Raw genomic sequence first — 22,635 nt, forward strand, 5'->3', positions numbered from 1 at the left:
CTGTCACTATCGATATGGGCACTTTTTAGGCTTTCTACAGACTGCCGGGGGTGCCGCCGCAAAAATGCTCGGGTCTCCCATAGACTAACATTGGGCTCGTTGCTCGGGTCGAGCACCCGAGTATCACGGTGAGCTCGGCCCGACCTTCGAGCACCCGAGCATTTTAGTGTTCGCTCAACACTACTATCGACCCCCCCCGGTCTTGAGGCGTGTGGGACATTAAGGGGGGGAGAATGTGTAAAAATAGTTGGACGTATGCAGATTAAAAATGTGTGGGGTGCATTTGCAACAAGCAGTATAGTTGTGTGTTTTAAGGTCTCTATTGATGAGCACCTTGTCTTCCTAAGGGGAGACTTTGTTTCTATCCCTACAATGGGTGCCATCTTGGGGCCAGGGTGCAGCCATAGGCCAAAACCAATTCAGGTAATCACTTGCTGCCTTTTGGCTAAGATCGAGTGTAGCATCTTTTTTTATCAGTTTAACATCTGATACGTCCCTTATATGTCCACAAATTTTCACACATTCTCCTCTCTCCTCCCCCCTAATGTCCCAAGCGCCTCAAAATCGAGAAGGGGTGGGTTAGAGAGGATAGCTAATTATTGAAAAGACGAGCAGTGGTCCCCCTGCTTCACAGTCTGCAGGCTCCCTACAGACTGAAGCTACCTGCTGCAGCACAGCTAGATAAAAGCCAGGAGCCAATTATGACACGTGCAATGCCTGCTCCATTCTTCCATTCATGCATTCTTGCATTATTCCATTGTCCCATATTTCCATTGCCCCCTAGAAATGGGACAATGGAATAATGAAAGAGTGCAAGACTGGAACAGACATTCCACGTGTCATAATGGGCTCCTGGCATTTATCTGGCGGTGCTGCAGCAGCTAGCTTCAGTCTGTAGGGAGCCTACAGACAGGGAAGCAGGGGGACCGCTGCTCGTTTGTTCATTTATTAGTTATCCTCTCTACCCCACCACCCCGGTATTGAGACGAGTGGGACATTAAGGGGGGGTAGAATGTGTGAAAATAGGTGGACTTATGCAGATTAAAAATGTGTGGGGTGCATGTGCAACAAGCAGTATAGTTGTGTGTTTTAAGGTGTCTATTGATGAACAACATGTCTTTCTAAGGGGGGTCTTGGTCCCTATCCCTACAATGGGTGCCTTCTTGGGACCAGGGTGCAGCCATAGGCCAAAACCAATTCAGGTAATCACTTCTCGGCCTTTTGGCTAAGATCGAGTGTAGCATCTTTTCTTATCAGTTTAACCTCTGATACGTCCCCTATACATCCATAAATTTTCACACATTCTCCTCTCTCCTCCCCCCTAATGTCCCAAGTGCCTCAAGATCGGGAAGGGGGGGGTTAGAGAGGATAGCTAATTATTGAACCGACAAGCAGCGGTCCCCCTGCTTCCCAGTCTGCAGGCTCCCTATAGACTGAAGCTGGCTGCTGCAGCACAGCTAGATAAAAGCCAGGAGCCGATTATGACACATGCAATGCCTGTTCCATTCTTTCATTCTTGCTTTCTTGCATTATTCCATTGTCCCATTGTTCCATTGCCCCCTAACAATGGGACAATGGAATAATGCAAGAATGCAAGAATGGAACAGATATTTCACGTGTCATAATGGGCTCCTGGCTTTTATCTGGCGGTGCTGCAGCAGCCAGCTTCAGTCTGTAGGGAGCCTACAGACTGGGAAGCAGGGGGAGCGCAGCTCATTTGTTCATTAATTAGTTATCCTCTCTACCCTCCCCGGTCTTGAGGCGCGTGGGACATTAAGGGGGGGTAGAATGTGTGAAAATAGGTGGACTTATGCAGATTAAAAATGTGTGGGGTGCATCTGCATTAAGCAGTATAGTTGTATGTTTTCAGGTGTCTATTGATGAACAACATGTCTTCCTAAGGGGAGTCTTTGTCCCTATCCCCACAATTGGTGCCTTCTTGGGGCCAGGGTGCAGCCATAGACCAAAACCAATTCAGGTAATTGCTTCTTGGCCTTTTGGCTAAGATCAAGTGCTGTGATCTAGCGGTTGCTGCCTTGGTCTTGGCTGAGAGGTGCTCGTGGTACCTGGCTCCTTGGACTGGGGGATCGCTCTGTCTACCGGCAGGGCTTCACCCCCCTGCTGCTATTAGGGAGTCGGATTAGACCCCGGGCAACGAGAGGCCATCATCTTGCCACTACTTCTGTAGGGGGCGGCTGTCCCAACACATAGCTGTTGGGACAACAGGATTTCGTGTGGACAGAAGGAACTTTTGGAGAAAATGGAGATTTGGAAGAAGAAGAACTGTTTAAGAATATTTCTGGAGAAGAATGCAAAGAATACTGGGAGAACAAGAGGTACTGTGGTTTTTTGGAAACACATGGATTATGCAAATCAGACATATTATGTATGCAGGATAATAGAAACAGAAATGATTTTGATGTGACTTTAAAAGATGAAGAGAAATGTTTTCAGGTCTTCGTTTATGGCAAGAAGGTCGGAGCATACAGTAGAGTGAATTTGGAGTTTATTTATCGGTGGTTGGGAAACCGAAGAGCCTTATTGTGCGTATGGACGATCCGTTCACTGGACAAGAGGAAGTTTTAGAGTATCTGAAATTAAGGACTGTGATGGTGGTGTTTCAAAAAGAGTATATGAATCGAATCGGTGTATGGAATGGTAAGAGGACATTTTTGTTGTGGATGAAATAAGGAGAAGAATTTTCGGTTGGAAAGCTGTTTATAGAAGGGAAAGCAGGCTTTTGTTACTGGGAAACTGGTGGCAAAGAGGAAAAGTTACGATGGAAAAGCAGGAAGACATTGTGGCATGTGAGAGATCCAACGAGAGAAGAATTAAGGTGGAAAGGAATAAAGAGAAACGGAGGCTGTCCCAACACATAGCTGTTGGGACAACAGGATCTCGTGTGGACAGAAGGAACTTTTGGAGAAAATGGAGATCTGGAAGAAGAACTGTTTGACAATATTTCTGGAGGAGAATGCAAAGAGGAAAATACTGGGAGAACAAGAGGTACTGTGGTTTTCGGAAACGCATGGATTATGCAAATCAGACATATTATGTATTAAATCTAAAAAATATTTACGAGATATGGGTGACTATGAAAATAAAAAAGTTTATCGGTGGCAATTGAGAAAATCGGATGATAAAAATAGGATGAAAAGAAATTCTTCCATATCTTCTACATCATCAATAGCAAGCAGTTCCACTTCAGGTCTTGAACCTGACAACTTGGACCCCAGACCTGCCCGTACATGTTTTGGAGGAAAAAATAAATCTCATGATAATGACGGATTAAGCTATGGGCCGAAACGTCATAAACAAAACAACCAACCCAAGGTAATCAATCTGTCTGACCATATCTTGACTTCTAAGCAAAAATATGTGTTGGAGAAGGGCCTGACGTTCTCTCCTCCTCAGTCTCTTGACACCTTTACTGCTGTCAAGGATGTGCATCTCTTTGCAAGGAAGCTTATATTGAAGAGATTTCATGAGAGATCTGCCCTGGGGGTTGGTCTTGATTCTGAGGAGGAGAGAGCAGCATTGGCCATCTTGGAAACATTGGCTGATGATGATGATGGCGACTCGACTTGCAATTTCCCTATTCATCTCATGAGTAAATCCAATAGATTTCCTAATTTCAATACTTGTGCTGCGGTTGATGTTTTCGTTAAATTAGTCACCAAGGATATCGAAAAATTGAGAGCCAACAGCCCAAAATATTATAGGAACAAACAATTCATTGAGGTGATTCGGGAGATTGGTAGGTGGGATGATTGTGTATTAAAAACTGCAGACAAAGGAGGGAATCTAGTCATCTGGCCTAATCATCTTTACGAGAAGCAGGCCTATAAATTGTTATCTGACCACAAGTGTTATGTGAAACTTTCACATAATCCACTTGGAGATTTTCAATTTCAATTGGTGCAAATATTGGAACGGGCATATAATAATGGTACTATTCCTATGAAATTTTTTGATTTTATACAGAAATTAAAACCTCGTATGCCGACTCTGTACCTCATTCCCAAGGTACACAAAAATTTGGTAGATCCTCCTGGTCGCCCAATTGTATCGGGAAATGGCGGCCTGTGTGAAATGGTCTGTAGGGTGGTCGATTTCTATTTAAAGCCCATCGTAGCCACTCTTCCATCTTTTGTGCAGGACACCACAGCGGCCTTGAAAAGACTGGACCAGTTACAACTGGATAGTCAAATGCTTTTAGTCACTGCTGATGTTGAGGCGTTATACACCTCCATCATGCATGTGCATGGTTTGAAGGCTGTATCGTGGTTCCTGCGCAATAGTAATTTGGATGTTGATGTAGTGGAATTGATCTTAACATTGCTTGAATTTATCCTTACACACAATTGTTTTGTTTTTAGGGACGAGATATTCCTGCAGGCACAAGGGACAGCAATGGGGGCAGCTTGTGCCCCCTCTTATGCTAATTTGTTCCTTGGTGCCTGGGAAAGGGAGATCTTTCAGTGCTCTCCTCTACCGGGTAGTGAAAAGATCCTCAGTTGGGCCAGATACATTGATGACATCCTATTTGTATGGGATGGGAGCATCAATGATCTGGAGGAATTGATGGGCCAATTGAATGATAATGATCTCAATATCCGGTTGACCTATGCCTATGGGCGTAGGGTCAACTTTTTGGATATTGACATCATGGTGTCTGTGGATGGCACGGTTCAAACCAATATCTTCCGTAAGCCCACGTCTACCAATTCAATACTTAGAGCGAACTCTTCTCATCTCCCCTCCACCATCCGGAGTATACCGATTGGACAATACTTGAGGGCGAGAAGAATCTGTTCGTCTGATGAATTGTTTGAACAGCAGGCCTCTGAACTCTATACCAGATTCAGAGAACGAGGATATGGACATAGATAGATTAGACGTGGCTACCAACGAGCTAAGGAAAACAGTAGAAATCAGCTCTTATATTCTGTTCAGCCCCCTAAAAACACGAATAAGGATAAAGTCAGTTCAAATGCGGTCAGATTAATAACCCCCTATAATCGTCAATGGCATCAATTCACCGGTATTATACAAAAACATTGGCACGTCTTGCAAACTGACTCAATTTTGAATAAAATCGTATCCAACAAACCTTGTATCACTGCGAAAAGGTCGAAAAATCTGAAAGACCATTTAGTTCGCAGTGAATACAAACCGACTATAACCAATCCATCGTTATTCAGTGATCGGATTCAGGGATTTTGTCCCTGTGGGCAATGCAAGGCCTGCCGCAATACCATAAGAAGCAAGGTATTTTTTGATTCAAGTAAGGGACGGAAATTTGCCATCAGGCAATTCCTTACCTGCTCCTCAAAGGGGGTGGTTTATGTGGCTGAATGTGCATGTCAAAAAATCTATGTCGGTATGACCACTAGGGAGCTTAGGATCCGTATACGGGAACATGTACGTGATATTGAAAAGGCTAAGGATTCTGATGCTGATGAACATCTAAAAACCCTCCCCAGACACTTTAAATATTTTCACAATTCGGACTCTTCCTCACTACGGGTGAAAGTTATTGATCAAGTATCTCTGGGGTGTAGGGGGGGTGATTTATTTAAATGTTTATCATGTACTGAAAGCCAGTGGATTTACCGACTGAACTCCATTACACCTGTAACGGGTCTGGGAGGCGGAACCTCTGAGCAACTATACAAGGGGGCGGCCCTTGTAAGGAAGCGGGTGGCGCCCAGGGAAGACGGGCAGGTAGTCACAGCAAGTGACAGGGACAGTCTCTGGGTAAACGGGCAGGTGGTCACGGCAAGTGACCGGGACAGTCTCTGGGTAAACGGGCAGGTGGTCACGGCAAGTGACCGGGACAGTCTCTGGGTAAACGGGCAGGTGGTCACGGCAAGTGACCGGGACAGTCTCTTGACAGGCGGGTGGTCACGGCAAGTGACGGCAGAGCCTCCAGGTAGGCAAGCAGGCTGGTAGCAGGTGGACGCTCCCAGGTGAGCGGGCAAGAGTCTCTGGACAGGCAGGTGGTCACAGCACGTGACGGCAGGGCCTCCAGGTAGGCTAACAGGCAGGTAGCAGATGAGCGCTCCCAGATGAGCGGGCAAGAGTCACTGGACAGGCAGGTGGTCACAGCACGTGACGGCGGAGCCTCCAGGTAGGCTAGCAGACAGGTAGCAGGTGAGCGCTCCCAGGTGAGCGGGCAAGAGTCTCTGGACAGGCTGGTGGTCACAGCACGTGACGGCGGAGCCTCCAGGTAGGCTAGCAGGCAGGCAGCAGATGTGCGCTCCCAGATCCATAGACAGACTGGCAGGGCTGGTAGGCAGACTGTCGGACCGCAGGAATAGAAGCAGGTTGACATGAGACAGGCAGGTATCAGACAGGAAACTGGCAGGAAACTGGCAGGTAACTGCAGGTAACTGGAAACGGGACCTGAGGGCTGAAGCAGAGTGATGAACTGTGCTACAACATTGCTCGGGCACCTCCATATTGGAGGAGGTGCCTTATATATGGTGAAGTCCTCCGGCCATTGGCCGGGGACTCCTTAGGACGGCGCGCGCGGCCCCTTTAAGAGAGGGGGAGCGCGCGCGCCCTAAGCACTGTGGCCGGGAAGGAGCGCGCGCTGCTAGCAGAGCGGGAGGAAGACGCTGGGCACGGAGCGGAGAGGTGAGGGGAACAGCGTCCCTGCCTAGCAGGAGGCAGGGACGCCGACGCTACAGTACCCTCCCCTTTAGGCCCCCCTTTTTTAGGCCAGACAGGAATTTAGCAAGGATGAGAGGGGCATGGATGTTCTCCCGGGGCTCCCACGTTCTCTCCTCAGGACCAAACCCCTTCCAATCTACCAGAAAAAAAGTCTTTCCTCTTACCCTTTTGGTGGCCAGAATGTTCTCTACCTCAAACTAGTCTTCAGCAGAAACCGGAGCAGGAGGCGTACCTGTAGACTTGGAAAAAGAGTTAAGTACCACGGGTTTGAGGAGAGATACATGGAAGGAGTTAGGGATCCGCAGGTTGGCCGGGAGTTTCAATTTATAGGCCACCGGGTTGATCTGTTTGATAACCTCCAGTGGGCCGATGAACCGAGGCCCTAACTTGTAGGAGGGAATCTTGAGCCGGACATACTTGGACGAGAGCCAGACTTTATCTCCAGGACGGAATTGTGGAGGATCCAGGCGTTTTTTGTCAGCGTGTTTTTTCATCCGCTCGGACGACTGAAGGAGTGCGGATCGGGTACTCTCCCAAATGGAGGAAAATTCGCTAACGAGAGATTCCGCAGCCGGATTATCCACCGAGGTGGAGACGGGAAATGGGATCCGAGGATGCTGACCGAAGACTACAAAAAACGGGGATTTGGAGGAAGATTCGCTCTCGTGATTGTTGTAAGAGAATTCGGCCCATGGCAGGAGATCCACCCAGTCTGAATGGTGGGCATTAACGAAGTGCCGGAGGTAACTAGTCAGGTTCTGATTGATCCGCTCCACTTGACCATTGGACTGTGGATGGTAAGCGGAGGAGAAGTCCAGGGTGACGTCTAGCAGTTTACATGTGGCTCTCCAGAAGCGAGAGGTGAACTGAACCCCACGATCCGACACGATGTGGAGAGGCAGGCCATGAAGACGGAAGATGTGGCGGATAAAGTCTTTAGCCAGCTCGGGTGCAGACGGGAGGCCTGGCAAGGGAATGAAATGGGCCATTTTGGAAAAGCTGTCAGCGACCACCCAAATGACTGTACAGCCGGCAGAGACAGGGAGATCTGTTATGAAGTCCATAGCTATATGCTGCCAGGGGGCAGCAGGTACTGGAAGAGGAAGGAGGCGACCGGCTGGCAGGTGTCTCGGAACCTTGTTGCGGGCGCAGGACGCACAGGCAGAAACAAAGTCTATTACGTCCTTGTGCAGGGTAGGCCACCAGTAGTGCCGGGTAATAAGCTGGAGGGTCTTTTTCTGACCGGCGTGGCCAGCTAGTTTAGACGAGTGACCCCAGTGTAGGATCCTCTCCCGATCAGGTACAGTGACGAACATCTTACCGGGAGGGAGACGATTTAGACTCACGGGAGCCACCTGCATTACTCTGGCGGGATCGATGATATGTTTAGGTTCCTCCTCTAGATCAGACACCAGGAAGGATCGGGACAAGGCGTCCGCTTTGATGTTTTTGTCAGCCGGGCGAAAATGAAGAACAAAATCAAAGCGAGCAAAAAACAAGGACCACTGGGCTTGGCTCGGGTTAAGTCTCTGGGCACTCTGGAGGTAAGCCAAGTTCTTGTGGTCAGTGTAAATTATTACCGGGTGAAGAGCCCCCTCGAGCAGGTAACGCCACTCCTCCAAAGCCAGCTTAATGGCCAATAACTCTCGGTCTCCAATAGAATAGTTGCGCTCAGAAGAGGAGAAGAGTTTGGAGAAGAAGCCGCAAGTTACCATTCTCCCGGAAGACGATTTTTGGGTAAGTACCGCTCCGGCTCCAGAGGAGGAGGCGTCAACTTCCAGGAAGAACTGCTTGTTACCGTCCGAGCGATGCAGCACCGGGGCGGAAGAGAAAGCCTGTTTTAAGGAAAGAAAGGCTTCCTCTGCTGCGGGCGGCCATTCTCTGGGATTAGTGCCCTTACGGGTGAGCGCCGAAATTGGGACAGTCTGGGAAGAGAAGTGCGGTATAAAGAGGCGGTAATAGTTGGCGAAGCCCAGGAACCGCTGAATAGCCTTCAACCCCTCTGGTCGAGGCCACTTCTCGATGGCAGACAGTTTCTCAGGATCCATTCGTAGGCCGGTCTGAGAAATTATGTAGCCCAAAAACGGAAGCGAGGTCTGCTCAAAGAGGCACTTCTCATATTTAGCGTAGAGGTGGTTCTGCCTGAGCCTGAGCAGGACCTGACGAATATCCCTCCGGTGAGTCTGGAGATCCGGAGAGAAGACCAAGATGTCGTCCAGGTACACCACTACGCAGGAGTAGAGAAGGTCCCGGAAGATGTCATTGACCAACTCTTGAAAGACGGCGGGAGCGTTACAGAGACCAAAGGGCATTACCAGATATTCATAGTGGCCGTCCCGGGTGTTGAATGCCGTCTTCCATTCATCCCCCTGACGGATACGAACCAGGTTATATGCCCCACGGAGGTCCAGTTTGGTGAAGATTCTAGCCCCCCTCAGGCGATCAAATAATTCAGGAATGAGCGGGAGGGGGAATTTATTCTTTACTGTAATCTGGTTAAGGCCTCTATAATCTATACATGGACGGAGTGAGCCATCCTTCTTTTTGACGAAGAAGAAGCCTGCTCCCGCCGGGGAGGTAGATTTCCGGATAAATCCCCGGGCCAGATTCTCCTCAATATATTCAGACATGGACCGGGTCTCTGCTGCGGACAAAGGGTAGATACGCCCACGGGGAGGAGTAGAGCCGGGTATCAGGTCGATTGGACAGTCATATGGTCTATGAGGGGGTAATGTCTCTGCTTCTTTTTTTATTGAAGACATCCGCATAAGACCAATAGGGAACCGGTAGACTGGGTAGATTGACTGGGGCAGGAGAAGGACGAGCAGGATGAACGGGAACTAGACAAGTCTTATGGCAGTCCTGTCCCCAGCGAAGGACTTCTCCGGTCTGCCAGTCTAGCACGGGTGCATGTTTCTGGAGCCAAGGTAGACCCAGCAAGAGTGCGTGAGAGAGTCCAGGTAGAACATGAAAGGAGATGCTCTCAGAATGCAGCATTCCCACCTGCAGAGTTATGGATTCTGTGATGAGTTGGATGGGATGTGGTAAGAGGCCCCCATCCACGGCGGCGACAGATAAAGGTACGGCCAGAGGTCTGGTAGGAATGCGGTACCTCTCTACCAGGGATTGAGAGATGAGATTACCAGCAGCTCCTGAGTCAAGTTGAGCCAGTTCGAAATAGCGGTTCTCTCCGCAGGTGATAGAGACTGACAGCATCAGGGATGGAGAGGGTTTACTTTTGTCTAGGGCGACCTCTCTGAGCGACCCTAGACACAGGCGTTTCCCGATCTCTCAGGGCAGGAACGGATCCGGTGCTCCTTACTGCCACAGTAGAAGCAGCTCCCCTCGGCACGGCGTGAGTCTTGACGGGTTTTGACCATCTTGGTCTGGTCGACCTGCATAGGCTCAGGTGAGTGTGCCTGGGCAGTAACGGAGGGAGTGACGGGTTTCTGGAAAGTAGGGGCTAGACGTGGAAACCTCCTCTCACGGGTGACCTCTTTGGCGCGCTCCTGGAACCGGATGTCAATCCGGGTGGCAAGTGTTATCAAGTCGTCGAGAGTGGTAGGAATGTCCCGACCGGCGAGTTCATCTTTAATATGGCCGGACAGACCCTCCCAGAAGACAGACACCAGAGCGTCGTTATCCCAGGCCAGCTCCGAAGCAAGGGTACGGAACCGTATGGCATATTGGCCCACGGTGAGATCTCCTTGACGGAGGCGTAGCAGAGACGATGCGGATGAGGTCTTCCGTCCGGGTTCGTCGAAGACTTTCCGGAAAGCCGTGAGAAAGGCTGGCAGGTCGGACACCAGGAGGTCTCCTCTCTCCCATAGAGGATTTAGCCAAGCCAGTGCCTCCCCCGTGAGATGAGACATGATGAAGGCAACTTTGGCCCGGTCGGAGATAAACTGGTGGGACAGGAGTTCAAAGCGCAGGGTGCACTGGTTTATGAAGCCCCGAGCTTGAGCGGGGTCGCCTCCGAAGCGAGGAGGTGCAGAAAGCCGGGGTCCGGGGCAGGATACCATGGTATTGGTGGGCAGCGGCGCTGCCGGGTTGCGAGTCATGACGCTAGCGGTGGTAGCTGGTGGAGCCGTCAGAGTGTCCAGGCGAGAGTTGACATTCCGCAGGTGACCCAGGATGGACTCCTGTTGGGACCTCTGACGGGACAGTTCATGACATAGGTCCGAGAGCGAGGGAGCTTGGGTGCCACCGGGTTCCATGGCCCGAGCAAACTGTAACGGGTCTGGGAGGCGGAACCTCTGAGCAACTATACAAGGGGGCGGCCCTTGTAAGGAAGCGGGTGGCGCCCAGGGAAGACGGGCAGGTAGTCACAGCAAGTGACAGGGACAGTCTCTGGGTAAACGGGCAGGTGGTCACGGCAAGTGACCGGGACAGTCTCTGGGTAAACGTGCAGGTGGTCACGGCAAGTGACCGGGACAGTCTCTGGGTAAACGGGCAGGTGGTCACGGCAAGTGACCGGGACAGTCTCTTGACAGGCGGGTGGTCACGGCAAGTGACGGCAGAGCCTCCAGGTAGGCAAGCAGGCTGGTAGCAGGTGGACGCTCCCAGGTGAGCGGGCAAGAGTCTCTGGACAGGCAGGTGGTCACAGCACGTGACGGCAGGGCCTCCAGGTAGGCTAACAGGCAGGTAGCAGATGAGCGCTCCCAGGTGAGCGGGCAAGAGTCACTGGACAGGCAGGTGGTCACAGCACGTGACGGCGGAGCCTCCAGGTTGGCTAGTAGACAGGTAGCAGGTGAGCGCTCCCAGGTGAGCGGGCAAGAGTCTCTGGACAGGCTGGTGGTCACAGCACGTGACGGCGGAGCCTCCAGGTAGGCTAGCATGCAGGCAGCAGATGTGCGCTCCCAGGTGAGCGGGCAGACGGATCCATAGACAGACTGGCAGGGCTGGTAGGCAGACTGTCGGACCGCAGGAATAGAAGCAGGTTGACACGAGACAGGCAGGTATCAGACAGGAAACTGGCAGGAAACTGGCAGGTAACTGGCAGGAAACTGGCAGGAAACTGGCAGGTAACTGGCAGGTAACTGGAAACGGGACCTGAGGGCTGAAGTAGAGTGATGAACTGTGCTACAACATTGCTCGGGCACCTCCATATTGGAGGAGGTGCCTTATATATAGTGAAGTCCTCCGGCCATTGGCCGGGGACTCCTTAGGACGGCGCGCGCTGCTAGCAGAGCGGGAGGAAGATGCCGGGCACGGAGCGGAGAGGTGAGGGGAACAGCGTCCCTGCCTAGCAGGAGGCAGGGACGCCGACGCTACAACACCTTATGGTCTTAATGAGAATTTCGGGTTTGGTTCTTTTCTGTAATACTCTCCAATACTAATTGTTATAATGTATCTTTGTGTATTTTAATGTGTTTTTGTATTTGTTTTACACTCAATGTGTTTTTATATCTAGTGATTGTACGTCCTACTTATCATGCCTGGTGGATGTTGTCGCTGCCTGGTCATCTTTTGGTCCCGTCGTTCTGTGATGTCTGTGAGATGGCCGTGCCTTGTCGTGCGTCCTTAGTGCGGCCTACTCCTGGCGGGGTTCTTCTTTTTGTCTGCTTTTGGACGATATTATTTGGGGGAATTCATCAGTATTATATATATTTTTTGTATGTTTTTTGTTTTATTCTTATCAGTCATATTTTTTATTTTTAATTCATATTCAATGAAAGGAATATGATTAATTTGTTATTTATCCTAATTCTGCAACTGGGATAATTTTTTGCATGTTAATTTATTAATTGGATTATGGTCTGTATAATTCTTTTATAATATTTGTGATTTTACACATGAATTTTTACATGTATTTATTATGAACATATACACATTTTTATCACCTATATCACTGTAATATTATATTGTGTTTATGTATTTATTATATATGTACACATTCTTGTCCCTCACAATTCTGTAACACTGCACATTGTTTAAACATGTCTCACCCATCACAGTTATTCCTGTTCATTTTGTTTTTATTTTGGTTTTATGCTCCATCACTATATTTATGCACTCTCATAATCCGCTCTTCTCTTTTTTTCTCATTCTCATTTTTATTTTCATCTTTATGTACTTCCATTCTTATTTTCATATTCAGTCATCTCTCATTGGTTTATTCATTCATTGTACCATATCTAATATGACATTTTATAACTGATTTTCACATTTTCCTCCCCTTTGTATATCCCTTTGCCTTTTGACTCACCATTTCCATCGGCATCTCAATAGTTACTCCAATATTGCAGTTCGGTCGCGCATGCAGGATTGACAGTGCTTCCGCCCCTTCCTGACGCGGATCATGTGACTCCTGGAACGCAGGTTGCATAGCAACCTGGAGCCTGCGTGTCACCCGCCGCGAACAGAAGTGAGGCCTACAGGAAGTGGCCATCACGCATGCGCGCCGCAAGTATCTGCAAGTCCGGTAGCGCGGCTGCACAGGATCATTGATTAATTGTACCCACATACACATATATATAACATACGACACATATCACTTACTACGCTCCTTGATAAAGAAGGAACGAAACGTGCGTTGGAGCGTTTCTGGGAGCCCCCCTGTGTTCATTCTAATAGCCCTGCCTCAGGTAAAGCTCTTTTATCAGCATTGGAATGTGATTTGCAATTTGTACCCATTGAACATTGCCGTGCTTTATTATGCTATAATGGGACTTATGTAATTTATACATGTTATTTCATTGTTATTATGGGCTTACTTGTTGCCGGCATACTATGTCATTATTTGGTATGTAGATTCAATTCATTTGTTTTTGTATTGAACACTCTGGGGATTGCTCCCTATTTTTCTGAAGTTGGGTTTTTTATTATGTTTTTTATTTTGTTTTAATTTTATCTCAATAAAATTTAATATTTTAATATATCTCTAATACTCTTCAGTTTTGTGTGTGGATGGGTCATCCCCTATACAAATGTTGGATATTATGTATGCAAGATAATAGAAACAGAAATGTTTTTGATGTGACTTTAAAAGATGAAGAGAAATGTTTTCAGTTCTTTCGCTTATGGCAAGAAGGTCGGAGCATACAGAAGAGTGAATTTGGAGTTTATTTATCGGTGGTTGGGAAACTGAAGAGCCTTATGGTGTGTATGGACGATCCGTTCATTGGACAAGATGAAGTTTTAGAGTATCTTAAATTAAAGACTGTGATGGTGGTGTTTCAAAAAGAGTATATGAATCGAATCGGTGTATGGAATGGTAATAGGAGATTTTTGTTGTAAATGAAACAAGGAGAAGAATTTTCGGTTGGAAAGCTGTTTATAGAAGGGAAAGCAGGCTTTTGTTACTGGGAAACTGGTGGCAACGGAGGAAACGTTACGATGGAAAAGCAGGAAGACATTGTGGCATGTGAGGGATCCGACGACAGAAGAATTAAGGTGGAAAGGTATAAAGAGAAACGGAGGGTTTTTATAGAAGAAGATATAAAGAAGGTGAGAAAGGCACATGACAATGGTAAGGAAAAATCGGAGAAAAAGGAGAAGGTGAAGAAAAAAGAAGAAAAGCATTTTTTTTACTGTTTCTTGGATTTAGATGATTTAAGTGGGGAAATGAGGGAGGAAATGGAGGTGGAAGTAGAGAATTTTTTGGTGCCTGAGGAGAAGGTTATTTTGTTTGAAGGAAGGAAGGTAAAAGAGAAAGACATTTTGGTAATTAAGTGAAAGTGATGTAACTGCTATGGAATTGTTATGTATTGGAAATGTGTGCAACAGTTTTGTTTATACGTATTATACAAGAGTTAGGAATTGCAAGTTATTTTGTTTTGTTTTTCTTAAATTAAAAAATGAATGACCATGATGATGAGAGTTTTTTGGCAGAGATATAATGATCTTATTTTTCTTTGGAACTACCTGAATGGTTAAAAATAAATAAATAAATCTTTTCTTATCAGTTTAACATCTGATACGTCCTCTATACTTCCACAAATTTTCACACATTCTCCTCTCTCCTCCCCCCTAATGTCCCAAGCGCCTCAAGATCGGGAAGGGGGGGTTAGAGAGGATAGCTAATTTTTGAACAGACGAGCAGTGGTCCCCCTGCTTCCCAGTCTTCAGGCTCCCTACAGAGTGAAAAGTAATAAACACTTCGGCCAGCGTAATAGAGGTCACGAGTATGGAGTGCGGAAGAGCCGCAACTCACACCCCATAGTCGCAGGAAAAACCTGCCTACTCAAAATGAGTGTAAAAACACAAGAAAAAACTGAGTGTACGGCATATATGAAAAACTTTATTAGTAAAAGTATAAATACATAATATTACATGTATAATAGATAAATGCAGATGGGGAGGCGATACGGATACAAAAAAGCACGTAACAAGTATCCACAGCTAACAAGTGTAGCAGAATAGTAAAAAGAGGGGGAGAAGAAAGAGCGACCCAAGGGTAGCATGTGTTAATTGATGACAGAGTAGGAGAGGTATATGTAGAAGGATATCAATAATTCAAATAATACTGGATAAATATCACATTTTTCCACAGTGGGGCAAGAGTAGGTATAATCCATAATAGAGGATACACTCACCAGTATAATCGCCAGGGGACGCACAAAGGGGGGGCAAGGGGACAAGGCAGGAGCAGACCAGTGTGGGACCTTCAGGCCTCGACGCACGTTTCACAAGTTCGCTTTGTCAAGAGGCGTCACAATGAGAGCATCGGCGTCTTTTTAAATATCCCTCCAGAAATTGGTCACATGTGCACGCATGTGACCGGAAGGAAATGGCCGCCAACCGGAAGGCGTGAGCGGCGCATGCGCTGGGATCGTCAGAAAATCCCGCCCCCAGAACACCCGTCATGACGTCGGCGCGAACCCGGAAGTGCTAAAGAGCAGAGTCCGGGGCAGCGCCGACACCATGGAGACAGACGCATGGGAAGCCAGGAGGGTGAATAGCCCCGCGCATGCGCACCGCCCGACCAGGGAGCCAGGTATAATTACCAAAATACTAATGTCCACATATACATTGTGCCACCATACTCGGATACAATAAATCTCACATGGGACATATATAGATAAGTACAGCTACAAAGATTGAAATACATAGGGACAATAGGTGCTAATATAAAAACGTGGGGATGTCCATGGCACAAAGGCAACCTGGGGGCAGTGTCCGTGGATGTCAGTGATCATTCCATTTCCTTATCTTCAATCTCATCAACGGGAGGGAATATATCACCAGAAAGCAGGCTTCACGGCAGGTATGAAATCCACAAAGAGAAGGACACTATGTATTAAGTATAAGGAAAAAGAAGTTAAAGATAAACATACTAATAAATATACATATTAAAACAACATGAGCCACAGAGGCTCACTGCCATGATGAAATATATACAGAAGGGGCCACAGGAAAGCATGCAGCGATTGACGAATAGGCTGCATGGTAAATAGTATCCAGAAAGAGGATAATCATATGGTCGTAATATCTGAATTTGTTCCTCCATAGTACCCAATGGGGGATTGGAGGAACCGTCATTCCAAAGGAGGTGCAGGACAAAAAAGCACGATATATATCACAAAAAAGGTGAAAAGCCCAAATTTTCATTCAGACCCCGCGGTGCCAAGGTGTTAAGGGTGATGATCCATCTCGCCTCTTTTTGGGCCAGGAGGCGTTTAGCATTCCCCCCCCGGAAGCCAAGACACACCTTATCGATCCCCCACACTCTGAGTGAGCGGGGGTCACAATTATGAACAGCCTTGAAATGCCGTGGTAGTGTCTTCAGCTCCCGGGGGTCCGTGGCCGTGCGGGCCGCGCCAATGTCCCGGACGTGTTCCCGAACCCTGATTCTGAGCTCCCTGCTAGTCAGTCCTATATAAATTAATTGGCACCCACATGTGGCCAAATAGACCACATGTGTGGTGCCACATGATTTATGGTGACGAATGTCAAATTGGCGGGAGCCATCAGAGTTGGAGAAAGACGTACAACGTAGGACATTGGCGCATGCGACGCAGTGGCCACAAGGGAATGAGCCCACCGTGGGACCGCGGGATCCAAAGAAATTGGGACGCGGGGGGACGTAGTGGCTGGAAACCAGAACGTCCCCTAGCGTCCTAGATCGTCGTGGCGTCATGTGAGGGAAATCGCCTAAGCAATCCCGAAGGGAGGGCCCGTATGAAGTATACTCCAATGTCGAGAGAGGATCCGCCGCATAGCTCCCCACTCATGATTGAATGTGAATATGTAGTGGATCCTCTCAGGTATCCCATGTCTAGGCACAGGGGAGGGATGGATGAGATGGTCCCTGGACGTGTCGCGGGCCCTCTTATAGCCACGGCCAATACATCAATTACTATAGCCACGTTGTTTAAAGCAATCAGCCAGATCTGCAGCCTGTTTCTCAAAACTAGAGTTAGTTGAGCAGATACGCCTCATCCTGAGGAACTGTCCAACTGGAACGGCTCTGATGGTAGAGCAATCATGAGCCGATGAGGCATGAATCAGGGAATTTACTGCAGTGGGCTTCCTAAATACATCTGTCTGGATTCGACCATCCGGATCCACCTCAAGGGTGACATCCAGGAAGTCGATCCTTTTAGGATGATAGGTATAGGTAAGCCTAATTGCATAAGCATTGAAATTGAGTCGTGACATAAAATCGTCGAGCTCCTCCACCGTCCCCAGCCAGAAAAATAGAATGTCATCTATATATCCTCCTCCTGGCCCAAAAAGAGGCGAGATGGATCATCACCCTTAACACCTTGGCACCGCGGGGTCTGAATGAAAGTTTGGGCTTTTCACCTTTTTTGTGATATATATCGTGCTTTTTTGTCCTGCGCCTCCTTTGGAATGACGGTTCCTCCAATCCCCCATTGGGTACTATGGAGGAACAAATTCAGATATTACAACCATATGATTATCCTCTTTCTGGATACTATTTACCATGCAGCCTATTCGTCAATCGCTGCATGCTCTCCTGTGGCCCCTTCTGTATATATTTCATCATGGCAGTGAGCCTCTGTGGCTCATGTTGTTTTAATATGTATATTTATTAGTATGTTTATCTTTAACTTCTTTTTCCTTATACTTAATACATAGTGTCCTTCTCTTTGTGGATTTCATACCTGCCGTGAAGCCTGCTTTCTGGTGATATATTCCCTCCCGTTGATAAGATTGAAGATAAGGAAATGGAATGATCACTGACATCCACGGACACTGCCCCCAGGTTGCCTTTGTGCCATGGACATCCCCACCTTTTTATATTAGCACCTATTGTCCCTATGTATTTCAATCTTTGTAGCTGTACTTATCTATATATGTCCCATGTGAGATTTATTGTATCCGAGTATGGTGGCACAATGTATATGTGGACATTAGTATTTTGGTAACTATACCTGGCTCCCTGGTCGGGCGGTGCGCATGCGCGGGGCTACTCACCCTCCTGGCTTCCCATGCGTCTGTCTCCATGGTGTCGGCGCTGCCCCGGACTCTGCTCTTTAGCACTCCCGGGTTCGCGCCGACGTCATGACGGGCATTCTGGGGGCGGGATTTTCTGACGATCCCTGCGCATGCGCCGCTCACGCCTTCCGGTTGGCGGCCATTTCCTTCCGGTCACATGCGTGCACATGTGACCAATTTCTGGAGGGATATTTAAAAAGACGCCGGTGCTCTCATTGTGACGCCTCTTGACAAAGCGAACTTGCGAAACGGGCGTCGAGGCCTGCAGGTCCCACACTGGTCTGCTCCTGCCTTGTCCCCTTGCCCCCCCTTTGAGCGTCCCCTGGCGATTATACTGGTGAGTGTATCCTCTATTATGGATTATACCTACTCTTGCCCCACTGTGGAAAAATGTGATATTTATCCAGTATTATTTAAATTATTGATATCCTTCTACATATACCTCTCCTACTCTGTCATCAATTAACACATGTTACCCTTGGGTCGCTCTTTCTTCTCCCCCTCTTTTTACTATCCTGCTACACTTGTTAGCTGTGGATACTTGTTACGTGCTTTTTTGTATCCGTATCGCCTCCCCATCTGCATTTATCTATTATACATGTAATATTATGTATTTATACTTTTACTAATTAAGTTTTTCATATATGCCGTACACTCAGTTTTTTCTTGTGTTTTTACTCCCTACAGAGTGAAGCTGGCTGCTGCAGCACAAATAGATAAAAGCCAGGAGCCCAATTTGCCACATGCAAAGCCTGTTAAATTCTTCCATTCTTGCATTATTCCATTGTCCCATTGTTCCATTGCCCCCTAACAATGGGACAATGGAACAATGTGTAGCGCCCCGAGGGTTCGGTCGCTACAGAGGTATTGCATCTCAACCAGATGTGCGATATCTCACTTCCAGGTAAGGATGGAGTGTGGATCAGGACCCCGACACCTGCATGCATTACACCACATTTCCGGGGGGCAGGGCGACCGATATGCTCCAAGTAGAGCACGACAGTCCCTGTCCCTGGCTGGAGTGGGGGGAGGGAACACGGAGGAAGGGGGGACCCTGTAGTGCATAGGAGGGAGAGGGCAGTTCCTGGGTGCACTTAGAAGGAGGTATAAAAGGTGGGCACCATCTTAGTGCAAAGTGTGCAGTGGAGTTCAGTCCAGTCAGAGGAGGAGACAGGGAGCAGAAGCTCAGACCGAGCTCTGCTCCGCAGGTGGGCCTGAGAGAGCGGCCGGAGCCTGGAGGAAGGAGAGGGAAGGAAGAGGAACGGAGGAGGCTCCAGGAACAAGGAACGAAGGGACTTCAGGGGTGCGGACCGGCGAGTCGCCACCGCACACCAGAATCTACCTGCGTAGGGGGGTCAGGCCAAAGGGGGAGACCGGTCCCCGAAGCTAGTGGAGGCGGGGAACTACCCTCAGCTAGAAACCGGAGGCTGTGACATTTTATGTGGCGCAGCCCCTCGCTACACCTGCTATGAAGGCACCACATAGGGTTAGGGAAACAGCACCAAGGTTTACCAGAGAAGGCCCGAGGCAGCCAGACAGAAGCGAGGTCACTGGCGGGGTATGACAGGCCAGAGAAAGGACACACAAAGGGGGTCCTGTGAAACGCTCCAAAGTTATCTGGGAGTAGGCCGAGCCCCTCACCTGGTGAACACAGTGCGACGTGGGACGTTATGACCAGCTGTAGTAACGTGGATAAAGAACTGTGAGTAAATACCCTGGACTGCATTACAGGACTCTGTGTCGTTACTGCTGCTCCCACGCACCATCACCCCCAACATCCGCACTTGCTGCCCTGAGGATATACTTCTCCCGTGGGGAGTTATACTACCCTATGCTGCACCCTCAACACTAGCCTCAGCGGTCTGCCCTGCAGCGGCGGTTCACGCAATCCACAGGTGGCGTAGTCGGACATTCAGCATATAGATACAACCCCCATTATCCACAGAAGGTCCGGTTCCGGGTATACCCACACACACGGCCCAGGGGGCGCGTCGAATGCAAGAATGGAACAGACATTGCACATGTCATAATGGGCTCCTGGCTTTCATCTAGCAGTGCTGCAGTAGCCAGCTTCAGTCTGTAGGGAGCCTACAGACTGGGAAGCAGGGGACCTCTGCTCGTTTGTTCAATACTTAGTTATCCTCTCTAACCTACCACCCCCCCGGTCTTGAGGCACATGGGACATTAAGGGAGGGGGAGAATGTGTGAAAATAGGTGGACTTATGCAGATTAAAAATGTGTGGGGTGCATCTGCAACATTCAGTATAGTTGTGTGTTTTAAGGTGTCTATTGATGAGCAACATGTCTTCCTAAGGATAGTCTTTGTCCCTATCCCTACAATGGGTGCCTTCTTGGGGCCAGGGTGTAGCCATTGGCCAAAACTAATTCAGGTAATTGCTTCTCGGCCTTTTGGCTAAGATCGAGTGTACCATCTTTTCTTATCAGTTTAACATCTGATACGTCCCCTATACATCCACAAATTTTCACACATTCTCCTCTCTCCTGCCCCCTAATGTTCCAAGTGCCTCAAGATCAGGAGGGGGGGGATTAGAGAGGATAGCTAATTATTGAACAGACGAGCAGCGGTCCCCCTGCTTCCCAGTCTGTAGGCTCCATACAGACTGAAGCTGGCTGCTGCATCACAGCTAGATAAATCCCAGGAGCCCATTATGACACGTGGAATGCCTGTTCCATTCTTGCATTATTCCATTGTCCCATTGTTCCATTGCCCCCTAACAATTGGACAATGGAATAATGCAACAATGCAAGAAGGGAACAGACATTGCATGTGTCATAATGGGCTTCTGGATTTTATTTGGCGATGCTGCAGAAGCCAGCTTCAGTCTGTAGGGAGCTTACAGACTGGAAAACAGGAGGACCGCTGCTCGTTTGTTCATTAATTATGTATCCTCTCTATCCCCCTCCCCTGGTCTTGAGGCACGTGGGACATTGAGGGGGGTAGAATGTGTGAAAATAGGTGGACTTATGCAGATTAAAAATTTGTGGGGTGCATCTGCAACAAGGAGTATAGTTGTGTGTTTTAAGGTGTCTATTGATAAACAACATGTCTTCCTAAGGGGAGTCTTTGTCCCAATCCTTACAATGGGTGCCTTCTTGGGGCCAGGGTTCAGCCATAGGCCAAAACAAATTCAGGTAATTGCTTCTCGGCCTTTTGGCTGAGATAGAGTGTAGCTTCTTTTCCTATCAGTTTAACATCTGATACATCCCCTATACGTCCACAAGTTTTCACACATTTTCCTCTCTCCTCCTCCCTAATGTCCTAAGCTCCTCAAGATAGGGAAAGGAGGGGTTAGAGAGGATAGCTAATTATTGAACAGACAAGCAGCAGCTACCCTGCTTCCCAGTCTGCAGGCTCCCTACAGACTGAAGCTGGCTGCTGCAGCACAGCTAGATAAAAACCAGGAGCTCATTATGACATGTGCAATGCCTCTTCCATTCTTCAATTCTTGCGTTCTTGCATTATTCAATTGTCCCATTGTTCCATTGCCCCCTAACAATGGGACAATGAAATACTGGAAGAATGCAAGAATGGAACAGACATTGTACGTGTCATACTGGGCTCCTGGCTATTATCTGGCGGTGCTGCAGCAGCCAGCTTCAGTCTGTAGGGAACCTACAGACTGAGAAGCAGGGGGACCGCTGCTAGTTTGTTCATTAAATAGTTATCCTCTCTACCTCCTTCTGTTCTTGAGGCGTGCGGGACATTAAGGGGGGTATAATGTGTGAAAATAGGCAGACTTATGCAGATTAAAAATTTGTGGGGTGCATCTGCAACAAGCAGTATAGTTGTGTGTTTTAAGGTGTCTATTGATGAACAACATGTCTTCCTAAGGGGAGTCTTTGTCCCCATCCCTCAATGGGTGCCTTATTAGTGCCAGGGTGCAGCCATAGGCCAAAACCAATTCAGGTAATCGCTTCTCGGCCTTTTGGTTAAGATCAAGTGTTGCATCTTTTCTTATCAGTTTAACATCTGATACGTCCCCTTATATGTCCACAAATTTTCACACTTTCTCCTCTCTCCTCCCCCCTAATGTCCCAAGAGCCTGAAGATTGGGAAGGGGGGTTAGAGAGGATAGCAAATTATTGAACAGACGATCAGCGGTCCCTCTGCTTCCCAGTCTGCAGGCTTCCTACAGACTGAAGCTGGCTGCAGCAGCACAGCTAGATAAAAGCCAGGAGCCCATTATGACACGTGCAATGCCTGATCCATTCTTCCATTCTTGCATTATTATATATTCCCATTGTTCCATTGCCCCCTAACAATGGGACAATGGAATAATGCAAGAATGCAAGAATGGAACAGACATTGCTCGTGTCATAATGGGCTTCTGGATTTTATGTGGCGGTGCTGCAGCAGCCAGTTTCAGTCTGTAGGGAGCCTACAGACTGGGAAAGAGGAGAACCGCTGCTCGTTTGTTCATTAATTAGTTATCCTCTCTACCCCCCTCCCATGGTCTTGAGGCGCGTGAGACATTGAGGGGGGGTAGAAAGTGTGAAAATAGGTGGACTTATGCAGATTAAAAACTTGTG

The 22,635-nt window shown here is 48.1% G+C and overlaps 2 non-coding genes and 3 pseudogenes across 2 annotated transcripts; all 5 read left to right on the forward strand.

Annotated features, from left to right (window-relative positions):
- Positions 1-426: 426 nt before the first annotated feature.
- On the forward strand, positions 427-526 carry LOC141151071 (U2 spliceosomal RNA; annotated as a pseudogene).
- A 679-nt stretch (positions 527-1,205) lies between these two features.
- On the forward strand, positions 1,206-1,419 carry LOC141150915 (U2 spliceosomal RNA; annotated as a pseudogene).
- Positions 1,420-20,477: 19,058 nt separating this feature from the next.
- On the forward strand, positions 20,478-20,677 carry LOC141150941 (U2 spliceosomal RNA). The gene has a single exon (XR_012246960.1). It is a non-coding gene; the product is annotated as a U2 spliceosomal RNA (small nuclear RNA).
- Positions 20,678-21,240: 563 nt separating this feature from the next.
- On the forward strand, positions 21,241-21,442 carry LOC141151005 (U2 spliceosomal RNA; annotated as a pseudogene).
- Positions 21,443-22,015: 573 nt separating this feature from the next.
- On the forward strand, positions 22,016-22,214 carry LOC141150935 (U2 spliceosomal RNA). The gene has a single exon (XR_012246957.1). It is a non-coding gene; the product is annotated as a U2 spliceosomal RNA (small nuclear RNA).
- Positions 22,215-22,635: the final 421 nt, after the last annotated feature.

The sequence above is a fragment of the Phyllobates terribilis genome, unplaced genomic scaffold (assembly GCF_046119375.1).
Source record: "Phyllobates terribilis strain yellow unplaced genomic scaffold, ASM4611937v1 Scaffold_5__5_contigs__length_657084704, whole genome shotgun sequence".
Taxonomy (NCBI): Eukaryota; Metazoa; Chordata; class Amphibia; order Anura; family Dendrobatidae; genus Phyllobates; species Phyllobates terribilis.